A 6,574-nucleotide genomic window follows, 5' to 3' on the forward strand; every position below is an offset into this window, starting at 1 on the left:
CGACCAACCCTTGATGACCCAAGAGATGAAGAGGACTTGCCTCAGTGGAGGAAGAAACATACGCAAACAAAAGGTCGAGGGGCGGTCAACTAGGGTGGAATCAAACCCTGCCCTAAGTCATAGACTTCTAAATTAGATGGACACAGATATTTTTTGCCATTTCTAGAGAAGGCCTATCAATAAAAAGTAAGGTTTAGGGTTATCAGGGCAATTTCAAATAGTAACAACAACAACAACAACAACAGTGTACCCAAAGATCTAGAATGTTTTTACAAGTTTATTTTAATGATTAGTAGCACCTTGAAAAAAACAATTTACTCTGATTGGAGCTTTTTAACTTTTCGACCAACGGAATTGGACTTCGAATTTTGCTGTTCCTTCCTTTTCTTTCTCTGGCGAATGGTCTCGTTCACTTGGAGAGCGAAGTTTTTGGCCATCAAGTTAAACATATGGTGTGACACCCGACTTAACAAATTTGAATAATCATGGCCATCCAGGCATGTCTGGGATTTGATCATTTGCGTATCCTCCAGTTCATCCATCTTCATCAATAGCACTTCACAGAACAACGCTCTTGGTGATCTTGCCGACATTAAAAATTTCTTCAAATGATCACAAGCCATAATGGTATTGTAGAAGTTCCAAGCGCAGATGCATGACAGATACACCAAGTCACTAGGCTTTCTCAGCCCTCCACGGGTCACTTGTTCCAAAAATCGCTCCTTCAAAATGGCATTGGAGTTGTTATCGGTGGGATTTTCTGGACCTTCAAATTCGACCGACAATTCATCTGCACCATCAAACAACAGATTAAGACATGATTGACATTTTTTAAATTGTCCCACAATCTTTGACACGTATCCAGCCACATAAAAGATTATGTTTGCGTCAGCCAATTCATTGCCAGTCAAAACAAGAGGGTCATTGGTCATTGAGATAAAGATTTCTACTTCTGAAGGGTTACTGACATCGTCGTTCTTTGTGGAGAAAATCTCGCCCACTTGTTTTATAGTCATTTTTGAAAATTTCACCAAAGATTTCAATCGAATACTCTTTTCTGCTTCCAAAACTTGCCGGACAGAAACGAAGAAGTTTGCTCCACACAATTGCCTGTACCAGCCAAATCGTTCCTCGAGATCATCGGATTGACATTTCCCAAGAAGGCGGTAGCTGAAACCCTTTTCTTCCAATAAATACACGGCAATTTCAGACAGTGCTTTTGTGGTTTGAGTAAGAGCGATGAAGGTTTCTTTAGACAATCCAAGTTTTGGGTCGTTAGTACTGACAGAGCTATCTTTCCACTTTGAAAGCCAAGATGAAAATTTCCTCAGAAAATCCAGGTTCTGTGTATTGGATATGGTGACAGGCTCTGAATCAGGGTTACGTTTTCTTTGGCCAAGAGACGTGGTCTTGACATTGACAATGTTCCAATACCTACGGATCAGCATCACAAACTCAACTGTGTCTTTCCAATCTGAATACTTTTCAGCGTGGAATGTTAATCCATTGATTGTGGACTCGTGGAATAAACTGTTGGCCAGATTGACGTTAGTCTTTTCAATTGAAGTTGGATTCAACACTTTGTTAGAAAGCTTGTGGGCCATTTTGATCGATTTGGATGACTCCATGACTTGCAGTTTTTCGAGATGTCTAAAATCTGGCTTGATGTCACCTTCTCCTTCAAACCGGGGACAACAGAATGACTTCTTATTCACGAAGTTGTTGTAAATGTTCTTAAAATTGTGAACAGGATCAAACAAGAGAAACAGTTTTTCACTTTCAGCCCCCGGATGGGGAATCCAAGGTTGTAATGATCCCTTGCAAAGAAGTGAGACATACAGTTTTCTATTCGCAGAATGATTGTCTGCACACAATCCGATCACTTTATAGCCAATCTCACTAACAGCTCTGAGAATTTCCATAAGATGTTGATGAATTAGTTCAGCACTTATTTTTGTAACAGGGATCAATGCTACCACATCCCGTTGTCCACTTGCCAAAGATTTGATCATGAAACAAAGAAGGGTTTTCGTTGCCTCCCCGTTACTATCTGAGCCAAAGAACTTTCCGCCTGCATACTCAAAACGAGCAGAGGTATGCAGAGGTTTAAATTTCGTCAATCAAGATCAAAGACGTCCTCTGAAACTCATTCAGTCCTCTGGCTCGTGCCTCCAAATAGGCAACAGATTTGAGCGGTAGTCCTGCCTCAACCCCACAAGGACGAGAAATCGTTGACGAATGAGCTTGAGAAGGAACAGAGAGAATGCCTTCACCCAAAATTTGTTTATACAAGTTGGGACTTGTGGTATTCCACAAAACAGCCATGGCCAAAAGATTGGGAGAATACCGGCGTGATCCTTTTCCAATGATCGAAAGTCTCAGTTGTTCTAATGAAAACTGAACTTTGCGCTCAATTTCTGGGCTGATACCTGTCCATTGATCGAGGTTGGTCTCGAGCGTCATAATGGTGTTTTTAAGGTGGTCAGGGCTGGTTCTGTGCGTTTCGTCATAGTGCTTCAGGAAGACCAAAACGTTGAGTAGCTGAGTGGTTGAATGAATGGAGGAATGCTTTGTAACGTCCGAGATTTTGGAATTTGGAATCTTGATCCCTCGCGAGAACATGGAAAATTTCAGCTCACTATCTAGGACAAGGCTGAAGGTAATGCTGGGACCAACTTCTTTCGAACCCTGAACCCCTATGAATGTTAAGCTGTCGTGGTCATCGATTTGCCAGACATTATTAGGGATTTTTTCTTTTGTAATCTTCAATCTTAATTCTTGAAGATTTTGTACTTGCTCAACGTTAAAGAAGTGCTCAATCTCGCTGTCGAGTGCTTGTTGAGGCCTCTGATGTCGTCTTGATGCTGAGGTAGCGTCACTCCGGGGTTTTATAAGATGGGTGAAATGGGCCGGGCAATTGGGGAACACACTGGGAACAGCTTTGGGCTTCAAGATTCGGCGGCTACGAGCTGATGATAGCCTCTTCTTCCGGGTCACGTTCTTATCTTGTCGGTTGAGCTCAAAGTCGTTGGGTTGAAAGTGGCGGGAACAAATTGTTGCTTTCAAGGATGGCTTCTAATCTTTTCTGGGGATGGCTTGAATCCATTTTTGTTGCAGAGAAGGATCGGGTGGAAATTTGTGGATAGATACGGCCTCCAACTTGGCGACTTGATCCGTCCTTTCATGATCTTCAAGGGCCTTGTATCCCGTCCGGCAACCGGGGGCGCAACACTTGTTGACCATTGCCAGACAATGGTCTAGAATTTAGAAATTAGTCTCCGTGTTGTCTCCGTCTCACTTTATCACCACCAACTGAGCGGGCGCTTCCACCGAGCGCTTCCCTTCACTCCTTTTTCATTGAGGGCTCAACAACAAACAACCAGCTTGATCTACCAGGCCTTCTTTGGAAATTTCAAACGCATTTTGAATTTAAGCGGGAGTCCATCTAATTCAGAGGTTTATGCCTAAGTGAACGGATTTTCTATGAACCCAATTCAACCGCCTACCAAGGAATGAGTCCTTTTGAGCTCGTTAAGATGTTCTTACCCTCTCCTTGAGTCGATCTGCAATGAAACAAATAAATATGTTGTTACCACTGGGCAGACCAACCCGGAGTTCAAGGTTGAAGAGGTGAAATCGTTCATCGGAATTCTAATTGTTTCCTCATACAACTCTGTCACCAACTTTTGCTTCTTCTGGGAAGATTCTCCAGACACATTCTGTTTGCTGATCAGGTAGTCAATGACAAGCAACGGGTTTGAGCTTCTCAAGACTTCGATTCACTTTGGAGGACGGGACAGTCAATCGGATTGTTAGTGGAAGCTTCATCCTCTGATCCAACATTTCCAAAATATATTCATGATCCATTTTATTCCAATGACCGGTGCCATTTCTAATGATGAAGCCATGATCAAATACTTTGGTCGTCACGGACTCAAGCAAGCTATTTGGAACAAGCTAATCCGCTTTGGTTTTAAAGCCTGGGTGCAATGTTCCCCTGATGGCTATCTACTCTCACTGCTGTTCCTGTTTTTATCTCCCAGGAATTTCGAACCAAGGTGTGACTTCCTCTGTTGCTCCTTGGTTGCTGTGCACGTGTGGTGTTCGTGGTGTTTGTGTGTGGGTGAATGAATGCGAATTGCCATTCATTCACTCAATTAGGTTTGGTTTTTCACGGCTCTTTGGTAAGACGTAATTACTTTAAAACCTAATAAGTTTATTGCTCATTTATGTTTATGTCTAGCTTTAGCAGTTTCTTTCTGATTTGTAGTGTAGTTTTTCTAGTTCCAAATCGTTATGTGTAGTTCTTCAGTTTGATTGTATTGGTCCTTTAGAGTTAGAATTTATTGTTCATTACTGTATTGATTTATTTTGTGTTCGACCAGTTAGTTGAGTTTATTTCTGTGTTTTCTTGTTGATGTCCTAGTTTACATATGTTCTTGATTCCTTGCTTTTCTCTGTCACTTACTTCTTGTTTACTATCTCCATCTTTGATTTGTATGTTAGTTTGATGTGAAGTATTTCATTCCTATTTTGCTCTGTTGTCCTGTATCTCAGGACAAGATTGCACAGCTTTTTTAGTTCTTTTCTTCTCTTTTTCTTGGCCTGTTGATTTTGTTACCAATAGATAGTTCCTCCTGCATTCATGATGGAAGCTATTTTTGGAAAATATCAGCAAAGAGGCTAGTCAATGTTCGGACTTGGTCTTAGCAGGGAAGGATCCTTCCGTAGTCAATAAGCCGTTTATTATAGAGGTTTTAGTTGCTTAGGTCAATGAACCCAGGGTGGCGCTTGAAGAACAGGCTCACCCAGTAGTTGAGAAGTCGATTGATTTGACCAATGTAGAGGTTGAAGTAGTACCTCCTCTTGATATAGAGCACGATAAAACAGTTGTAGAGAAAACAGTCTGTCCTGTTTATCGAAAGCAGCCTTGTCCTGATGAAGGAAAAGGTTGTCAGTTTGACCACCCTAAATGGTGTCAAAAACTTCTCAAGTTCGGCCTTGAGAAGTACAATGGGAAGAGGGGATGTTCGAAGGTAGATTGTCCTTTTTTCACCCATACATGTGCCCATGTGCCGTCAGTCCATGAGACTTAAGACGCGCTTTAATTTACGGTGTACCTCCGTCCACTTAGAAGGGACGCAAAGAAAGGCGAGAAATAAGATAGCTCAGTTTCGTAGTTTTAGAGCTGACCCTATTCCTAAACCTAATCCCGCCCCACCCTCCTTCCTTAACCCACTTAGCTTCCTCCCTCCCTCTCCTCCTACCACCCACCCTCTCTCTCAATTCCCTCCTCTTTCTTCAAATACCGAATCCACCCCTATTCCTATAAACATTCTCCTCCCTAATATTCCTTGCCCCACCCCCATTCCCAAAATTCGTTCCTATTCTAATGTAGCTGCCTAACCCATTCCTCAAACCCAACCAACCCCCTTAGCTCTTGCTTTGCCTCCAGTAAAACGTAGCTTTGTTGATAAGAGGGATTCTTTACGGTTGGAGAGGCTGGTCCAAGATCTTGTGAACTTGGTCCGTCAAAAGAGAGCCCCGTAAAGGTCCTATATTTGAACGTGCATTGTCTGATTTCTAAAATAGACAGCACAAAAGTTAAGATCTTAGAAGAACTAGCCGTTGAGAGAGATATTTCATTCATCTCTATGACAGAAACTTGGCTTCGGCCAGGGGTCTTAGATGAAGAACTAACCATAGTTGGTTTCAACTTAGTTCGTTGTGATAGGATACGCCCTGATAATCCCATATTCCCACATGGGGGCGTATGCCTATATGTTAGGAATGATTTGCACATTAGTCATGTACACATGTCGAATGGAGAAGTAGAGGTCTTAGTTTGTCATCTTCGAGGCCTTGATTTGTCTATTGTTACAATGTATAGACCCCCTTCTTGTTCAGCAAGCTCTTTTATGTCAGCTCTCTAATTCAATGGAAATGAGTTGGATCAGGCAGTTTGCCTGAAGGTTTTCTTCGTAGGGGACTGTAATTTTCCGGCTAGCGTTGTGGAGTGGGAGGCTAGTCCTGATGGGTATATTCCCATTTCGAAATCGGCATGTCAGTCGTTTGAAAAGCTGGAAGAATTGGCTATCTTGCGCAATTTCTCCCAGCATGTTGGAGTAACCTCCAGAGCAAATAACGCTCTGGACTTGGTCTTTTTCAATGAACCCGATCTGTTCCAGTATGTCCATGTGACACCTAGTTATCTGTCAGATCATCATGTTCTTGAGATAGGGTCGACCATAACTCAAAAGCCGGCGTGCTTTAGAGTAAAACCGGTCGCAAAGGTCGGTTTGGCTAAGTTCAAGTTCAAAGATGAACATTGGCCGTTGATTATAGAAAGATTAGAAGAACTTGACCTGATTTCAATTCTGAAACAGGAATCGTCCATAGATGCAGCCATTGATAGGTTAGTTTCAGTTTTTAAGGAAGTTTGCTCCAGTTTAGCAATCTCTGAATGTGTTCCGAAAGGTGGTACACGGACAAAAATTCCAAAATATAGGAAGACTTTGTTCAAAAAGAGCTGCAAACTAGCAAAAAGGCTGAAGAGCACTTCGAATCCAGTAAT

Source organism: Tigriopus californicus, chromosome 7, assembly GCF_007210705.1.
Source record: "Tigriopus californicus strain San Diego chromosome 7, Tcal_SD_v2.1, whole genome shotgun sequence".
NCBI lineage: Eukaryota > Metazoa > Arthropoda > Copepoda > Harpacticoida > Harpacticidae > Tigriopus > Tigriopus californicus.